Below are 8,780 nucleotides of genomic sequence, written 5' to 3'. Positions count from 1 at the left end.
CTAAGAATATATATATATATATATATATATGTATGTATCAATAAATACAATGATATGGAATACATTAATTGTTCATAACCATAAAACAACAATTAACTTAAACCAGAAACAACACAATAACACTGAAATTCAAAACTACGCCTCCGCTACCATTCCTTGCCGTCGTCCTTAAGTGCATGTGTGTGTATATATATGTGTGTGTGTGTGTGTGTATTCACTAGAACATTATTACTTCACGGTTCGTGGTACTTGCTTGAGCATAAACATGATTTTTTTAAAATTTGGATAAGATGTTACATTCCGGTCATTCAGTCAATGAAGAGCGACTACTTTTTCAATAAGTTTTCAACCCCTGTCTTATTATTCTATAATCTTCTTACTAGAAACTTTTTTTTAATAAAAATTAGGCAGTGATATAAAAATATTGTCTAGCATGAAATTGTGTGACTTGTAAATACATTTTTCAGTTGTGAGTTAGCGGAGAAGATATCCTTTTTCTTTCGAAGTAAAATCTGTGTCATCCTTATGGATAAACATAGTTATATTGTATTCAGTGCAATGTTATATAGCGTCTAGAATGTAAAAAAATGAGGAAAATGTTACATGACAGTTGTTTTCTGTGGACTAGTACGCTCCAGAAATTCATTTCCTCGTCAGTCTATGTAATTCCTTAAAAGGATTAGAACCGGAGAATGGTGAAAGCTTTCTGTCTTCTTTCACGTACAGATTGCTGAAGATATGACAACAACGTATCAACTTGCGTGTGTATATACAATCAATTCTCTTTATAAAACCGTTAACTGAAGCTGGCCAATCAGATAAAAGTATATAATCGTTTCATTCAATAGCTTGACAGGATTTGCTACTTTGTTGGGCGATTTTCGGGTAACTTAAAAGATATGGTGAGAGTCGAAATTGAACGAAGACCAGAGTAAAATTTCTTATTGAAACCAGTACCACTAGTTATTTTTACAGATAAGAATTTATATAAACGACAAAAAAAAATAATAATAATAACGAAAGCAACTTTCTCAGTTTACATAGAGTATAGACAAATATATATAGAAAATTTATTTCAACATTGCTTTTATATGTTGATCTATGTAGAGAACTAGGTTATTCAACTTCAGGTTTGATTTGTTACTTTATGGAAAGTATTAAATATTAAAAATGTGAATTTTTTAAATCCTGCCCTTCGCAGGATTTCCTTCTGAGCGATTAATTTTCTCCAACAATCGAATAAAATTTGCCATAAATAGTGTCATTCATAAAGGCTTAACCACACAAACATTTTCTCCATGACTGTACTTAATGGTAAGGATCAAAGCGAGAAATTAACGATGCTACAATATGTTTTCTTAAGGGCCTTCTTATACTCCAAAAACTACATATCAAATAATAAATATGTTTACGCTCAATATTATAGGATGTCATTAAAATATCTTTGAAGAAAATTGCTTTTGTATTGGAGCTCGTTATCAAGAATTTTTTGAGGATCATGGCTGTCTGTGTGCAGTTTAATTAAGTTTGTTTTCACTGCCCACGTCATTTCAGCTCGATTCTTCAGTTATTGAAGAAGCTGATCTAATCCATCAATTATCATGAAACAAAAAATATTACACTCATTTTAGAAAACAACCAGATGAAGAAAAAAAAATATTTTCGAACTTATTAAACTTAATTTTCTACATAAGGGGCCAAAGTTCGCCTGGAGGGATTACCTGTTTTAAACAATCGCACCATTATACAGTAGTGTGTTGTCTGTTATTTAGTCAGTAACCACCAAAATGACGTCACATAAGAGACGCTTAACGTAGCAGTTTGTACTGTCGTGACGTAAGTAAAACGTTCGCATACCATGAAGTACGAGAAAAAGTATGCACTCTTTAAGCTGCAACACAGCATGGCATATGAACTTCAAAAGCAAGAAATAAAAATGTTTGTTACTTTTAATTTTGGATTTATTTACTCTTAAAACAGAACACTTTCGGGGACCCTGCGTAAGTACATCTAGTATGTGAGAATTTATTAACTTATTAATTATATATATATATGTATATATTTTTTTTTTATTTAACCCTTGAGCAAAAATAACTAGAACGCTTTTGCTAATGTTGAATGTACTTAAACTCTGGTTTTCTTCTTCAGTGCACTTTGTCACCATGAAATGTAGGTAACATTATTAACTTTTAATTCTGCCAGTAAAAGGATTACAATTTGCTTATAATAATCCCCACTCTGGCAGCAGGCCCCATGTGTATTAATTGTAAACTTCGGGGGGCTTATAACGTTAAAATTCAGGGTTCGATCCGTATAGTGAGCCCAGCTCAAATAGCCCATGTGCAGCTTTACGTTTGAAATAAAGTATTTTCAGAAGAACAGAAACAAAACTAGCAGCCGCGTAATTTATGTATTTTACATGATAGCCTTCAGGGAATATTAATTGTGAAAGATTAAGTTCCTTGAGGACAAAAGGATGACTTATTAAAGTAATTTTCTTTTCTTGGACATTTTTCTGTCTCCATCAGTCCACAGAGAACCGAGATAAACAACAGCGTGTATGAAGCTGTAGTTTAAGTATGAGATTAATCTTATAGACTTATGTTTTGAAACATTGATGTGAATAATCAAAAATGCTGTTATTTTGCTCTATGCCGAACTTATCTAATGACGTAAGGGAAATTACAATTAGAATTTTTTTTAGAAACAAAACATATTTATACTCCATAAACTACTACCAGTAATATTACAGATAGTAAGTTCTCGTTCTGCTTCTCTGAGAATAAAAAATAGAGTAAAGAAAATTAAAAAAGAGTCACATTGATTACTTCTTTAATTGACAAGATTTTATCATTATGTTATTTTTTAATTACATTTCAACATTATCGGAATATATATATACAGATTTTGTTTCATCCAGTTTAAATTGATATTTACTCTTCCCTGGTCTGTAATCACAGTAAGATGGCCATTGTGAACCTTATCAGCATCTGCAAAAGTCTAACATCCAAGAGAGGACTTCTGGACTAGGCAACTCTTTCTAAAAACTGCCTCTTTTCAGTGCTTGAGATTTCCTCATATTATCTTTGACTTGTGTAAAATGTCGTTTCCACAAGTCCTAAGCCTCGACTCAATCACTGGAAAAGCAGAAAAAAAAAGAAAAACATAATAATATATGCAACACGCTCTACCAACGTAACAGACGACCACTCAAGCCACTAAGGTGATGTCAAGCCCTTAAGAAATCGCCATATTTACGGCAAGAATACCTATAATGTTTCTGATGCTGCAGTAATCCTTTTTGATGGGGGAAAGGGCAGAAAAGACATCTTGGGTGATTCTCCAATCCCATGCAAGAGAAACTTAAAAGTTTCCTTGACTGATGCTCTAGAATAAAACCAACACAAACTAAACGAATTTTGAAAGAAGTATCTAATACCGCTAAAGAAGTTGAAGACATGGGGCAGCTTCTCGTTCCATTAGATTAATTTCTCAACAATTTTACCCTAGGCTCATATTAACAATCCTTTAGTTTTTTGTTTCCTTCAATTGAATGATTAAGTTCAAATGACCAACATCCAAACGCATTAACACTGACTAAGCTTAATTAGCTTTTTTTTTTTTGAATCTCTAGTTTTCTTAGTTTTAACAATCTTCCGTGTAGATTGTTTTGAGAAAGCCAAAACTGTTTACAATGGTTACATTTCGTCAAGAAAACAAAAAATAAAATTTCGCTATAAGGTTTTGTTTAAGAAATTTTACGGAGATCAACGAATAAGGTATCTGATAGGTTTAAAAGTAATGCGATTAGTCACCAACTCTAAGCCCTCAAAGTGCTGAATCCGTTTTGAGAGCAATGGGATACAAGCCTTGAACCTTCGGGCACACTTACAATGTTTTGAATTTCGCGCAAAGCTACACACAGCTATTTGCGCTAGCCGTCCGTAATTTAGCAGTGTAAGACAAGATGGAAGGCAGCTAGTCATTACCACCCACCGTAAACTCTTTACCAACGAATAGTGGGATTGACCATCACTTTATAATGCCCCCACGGCTAAAAGGGCGAGCATGTTTGGTGGGACGGGGATTCGAACCCGCGACTCACAGATTACGCCATGCCAGGCGGTGGAACAAGAGACTGTAAAGTGCCCCCTCCCATTTATTAAGATTGTGAACACCCCTTTGTAGTAATACATTTCAATACACTTGGTGGGATGGAGATTCGAACCCGCGACTCACAGATTGCAATTCAAGCGTCCTAACCACCTGGCCATGCTGGGCCACTACAAGAACAAAACAAATTAGTAATGATGTAGTTACGTTTTGTCGAGAAAGGAACTGGGATTGTTGGAGAGAAAGCTAAGGATCGTTAAGAACAGAATAACAGATTTTTCATGATTAAAAAAATTACAAATTTTGTAAACGATTAAAAATGTAATGTAATGTAATCCTTTTTACATCTGATTTACTGCAAATTAAAGAGTTTTGCAAATGTGGAAAAGGGTTTTGAAAATTTCAGCTAGAATATTTATTTTATTGTAGCTTGTTTGTTGCAATAAATTTCCTCCAGAAATTAAAAGAAATAAATTTAAAAAATCGTGTGCGTTAAAAAATAAAAATACCGTTCACAGCTAATAGCAAATGAAATGCAAGTCCACTGTTACATTTATTTTACTAATTATAATTCAATATCATTCAGAATCATTTTATAATTATTAGTTACAATGAAATTGCATGATATTTCTTTTCTCTTAAAGTTTAAGATTTTTGAAATTAATTAAATTCTTCATTCAGTTTACTTTTTTTTATTTATATTCATGAGATATTTCATAATTTTACAACAATATATTTGAAGTTTAATTTATGGTGTATTTATTATGGTAAAGCATAATATATTGACCAGTGATATCAATTTTAATTACAACTTTATTTATTTGTCCTATATGGATTAAAATTATTATCAATCTTTTTATTCTGTCATATCATTTAAAATTTAGTTCGCGATATTACGATGAAATGCAAAGACTTATTTTTTTTTCTAAACTTTAGCAGAACTAGTAAGTTCGGGTATCAACAGGTCGCTCTTTGTTGGACTGCAAAATATTTTGCCACAAACTCACTTCTTGCCGACTTGGTGTCACTTCAGGTTGCCATCGATCGAAAGCGGATGGCGAATACAGCCATGCGTTGACACTCCCCGGTATTAGCTGCGGCTGGTTTTCCTCGTATATCGACCGCCCTTGTCAGAAAACGCCTGCAATTCCAGTTTCACTGCCGATCTGCAATATTATACAAGAAAACAAAACTTCACGTGGGCGAAAATCTCTTAAAATACGACGCTGAAAAATAATAGATAGAATTAAAATTAAAATTGTCAATTCCACATACAGGGCGAATTTGAAAGTCTTTAATTTCATTAAACCGCATTATTTGTTTTTGTGTGTTTAATTATAAACAAACAAACACACAAAAGAGAACAAGAGATAAGCATAATATCGCCGATGTTTTTGTATTGTATATTAGCCATTCAGAAATGACGCAATTGGTGTGTTGATAGCTAACGTAATAAATACCGATCACAAATACATCTTTGAAAGTTAAGTTTGCTCTAGTTTTAAGTAAATGTAGAGTAAATCACGCATACAAAAGTACTGGTGAAAAGTAACTGTTACAAATTACTAGGCTTCCAGTGGCACAGCAGTATGTCTGCGGACTTACAACGCTAGAAACCGGGTTTCGATACCCGTGGTGGGCAGAGCACAGATAGCCCATTGTGTAGCTTTGTGCTTAACTTCAAACAAACAAACAAATTACTAGGGATAATTTCCACGATTTATTAAAGTGCATACAACCTTAGTTTAAATTAAAACAGTGAAAACATCGCTTTAAAATAAATTATCTTTCCATGTAAGTTAAGACGACTGATTACACGAGGCTTATGTAAAACACAAGTCTATTTCCGTGGCAGCCGCCTCAGGGTTAATTTACTCTTCTATGATCAATTACTGAATCGTGTACACCAACATGTAGATGAAATCTATCTTTTTTTTAATAGCAAGTTCAACACAGCCTTAATTCTGTCACATCAGAATACGCTTCTGGGGATTTAAATTTAATTACAGCTAGATTATACCAAGTAATTTTACGCTGTAACATCTCCCACAAATGAAACTCTTAACCCTCTCCTACACACTTCTGATTTTCTTAAACTTGAAATAAATTAAGTAGTAGAGTCGTGCTACGGAAATGAGTCGCAGGCTGGGACAAAGAGGGGGGGGGGGAGTTCTCCCGCACGTAAAACAATGTTTTCTCAGTTGAGCACATGGTAGGCTTCATTTGTGAGGAGGTTTGCTGTTGACCCAACAATAAGCCTCTGAAGCCTAAAGACGGAAAAGGAAATTAGTATTTCCGTCGTCTTTTATAACGTGTAGGGTTTCAACAAAACTGCAGCGGAACACTAATTCAATTCCTGTTCCATCGGGGAAAAGGGACTAATTGTCTGCTCGGAATAATACGTAAAAGTCAGTAATGTTGCGAGACTCGTTTTCTGCAGCTATAATGAGAAGAAAAAAAGAAGCTAATAAAATACGTTGAAAATGAAACATATTTATATTGTTTTGTAGTCGGTAATATATTTTTAAAATTCAATGAATAGTATTATTTACTTTGATACGAGACGATTCAAGATTCTACTGCTCGCCAAAAATCATTCCACTTCATGAAACAAGAATATAAAATTTAAAAGAACGAGCTTCAGAAGGTGGATAATTGAGTAACGTTTTATACATTTGTAGGTGCACTTGTATATTTCTACAAAAGCCTAACATATAATATTATGCGTGTCACCCCCTTTCGGAATACAATATATTCCAGCTATTTTTAAGAAGAAAAAAAAAGGGGGAACGAAACAGTCGCTATTATGGATATATCACTTGTGAATAAAATATCTTACCATTATTTGCCAATAATATTCTTTCGAGTTTTTTTTGTTGTTTTTTTTTCATTCTGTAAGCGATTTAAAAAATCTACCAAGTTTTTCTAATCAATCTTTAAAAGCAGCAGTCATATTACCTACCATCACCATTCCAACAAGTTTAATCCACTTTGGGCCACAGAGTTATGTCTTTTCTCTAAGCATCTTCAACCTAACTGAATACTACTGCGAATGATTAAGAATTTCGGTTATTATATAACATTAGAGAGAAGACGAATAGGAAGCACTGTCCACAATGTAAAAACAAAATAAAAAAAATGCAGTCTAGTATTAAAATTCTGAGCCAAGACGTACTCATTACATTGTCTCTTCATGTTCATGTTTTTAATTACTCATGTTTAAACTTTCTAGCTTATATATCAATATATATGTGTGTGTGTGTAAATGATTAGGATATTTTGATTAGAATAATAATGTGATCAAACCTCGCCATTTCAAATAATTAAGTTAATGATTCATTTCTTGACGCATGTATTTCAAACACAGTTTTGTACTAGAATATCAAAAGCAAAAAAAAAACAATACATGCGCACAACTTCAAAAGATTGCCCTAGAATAAGGCTTCGAGTTGAAAATCCAACAATAACCATCTGTGTTCTGTTTCTCCTTAATTTACTCGAAAAATAAAAGTAATATTTACAATGCTGCTTTGGCGTATAGGAAAAATGGTCAACTATGATCCAACCTATAACGGAGTTCTTGAAATGATCACTTTGTTGCCAGATATCAAAAATAAAGAACAAACTATAGGATACCTAACGATAAACGTGGTTTCCATATTTTTGATAAGTGTTTGAAAAGTATAATTATACATATGAATATCACTTGTTGAGTAGACCACTAACTTGAAAAAAACAACAACAATAACGTTGCTCTCAGTCCTTCTGGTTGTATTGTTGTGTAGACCACTGACTTACAATAACGTTACTCTCAGGTCTTCCGTTTCTATTGTTCTTTAGACCATTGGCTTTAAAAAAAAACCTGTATTATTTGGTACTCACTTTGAAACACCAAAATCGGTGTTCCCACATTGTTGAAAGAACAATAAACATGCTCTCAGTCCTTCCGTTTGTATTGTTGTGAAGAGAATGAAACTGAAAGTCAACAGATTCGTTGATATATCTCAGAAACTCTTCTAACTTTATAAATATGAACGGAGTACTTATACGTTGGTTAGAGGAGGTGCAATGTAATGCAAATAGAATGATTTAAGGAAATACGAAAACATATTTAAAAGGGTATAAAAATGTGTCAAACTATTAAAATCAAACGGAGTACTAAGTGCTGAATGATACAATAATAGTTTATTTAGTGACCAAGCTTCATTTGGAACCATATAAGAGTGAGGGTCAAATTTAACTATTTTATTACAGTAGGCAATGGGTGGTGTGTACTAGCTGCCTTCTCTCGAGTATGACTTCGAAATAAAAGATGGCTATCGCAGGAAGCCCTTAAGTAGCTATGCTCGAAAATAAAGTTCTTTCAAGAAACTAAAATTAATACTCATTTTGCTTCTATCTAGTGGCCAAAATAGAAATTATTTTTCTCAAGTAGTTTTCGATTCAACATGGCTCTTTTGTGGTTGTTATTACCATCGAGAAAATAATAGAAAAAGTGCATAGACTTCACATACTGTTGAACAGTACTTACAATTATATAGTCATTCAAGAAATATAAAAACGTATATATATATATATATATATATATATATATAGCTCTATATTATACGTTATTAGTACGTAGTTCGTTAGTTAGAGACGACGTGTATACGAACGAAACGAGAGAC

General features: G+C 33.0%; 1 long non-coding RNA gene across 1 annotated transcript in view; it reads right to left on the bottom strand.

Moving 5' to 3' along the window:
• Positions 1-2,846: 2,846 nt before the first annotated feature.
• Positions 2,847-8,780, bottom strand: part of LOC111085168 — a 26,269-nt gene continuing 20,335 nt past the window's right edge. Inside the window, exons 2-3 of the long non-coding RNA XR_002610005.1 lie at positions 5,121-5,279; positions 2,847-3,137 (exon numbers count right to left, since the gene is read on the bottom strand). This is a non-coding gene — a long non-coding RNA (uncharacterized LOC111085168). The remainder of the gene's footprint in view (positions 3,138-5,120; positions 5,280-8,780) is intronic.

This window comes from Limulus polyphemus, unplaced genomic scaffold, assembly GCF_000517525.1.
Source record: "Limulus polyphemus unplaced genomic scaffold, Limulus_polyphemus-2.1.2 Scaffold260, whole genome shotgun sequence".
Lineage (NCBI taxonomy): Eukaryota > Metazoa > Arthropoda > Merostomata > Xiphosura > Limulidae > Limulus > Limulus polyphemus.
The sequence above is the reverse complement of the archived record's forward strand: the minus strand, read 5'-3'. Positions and strand labels throughout refer to the sequence as shown.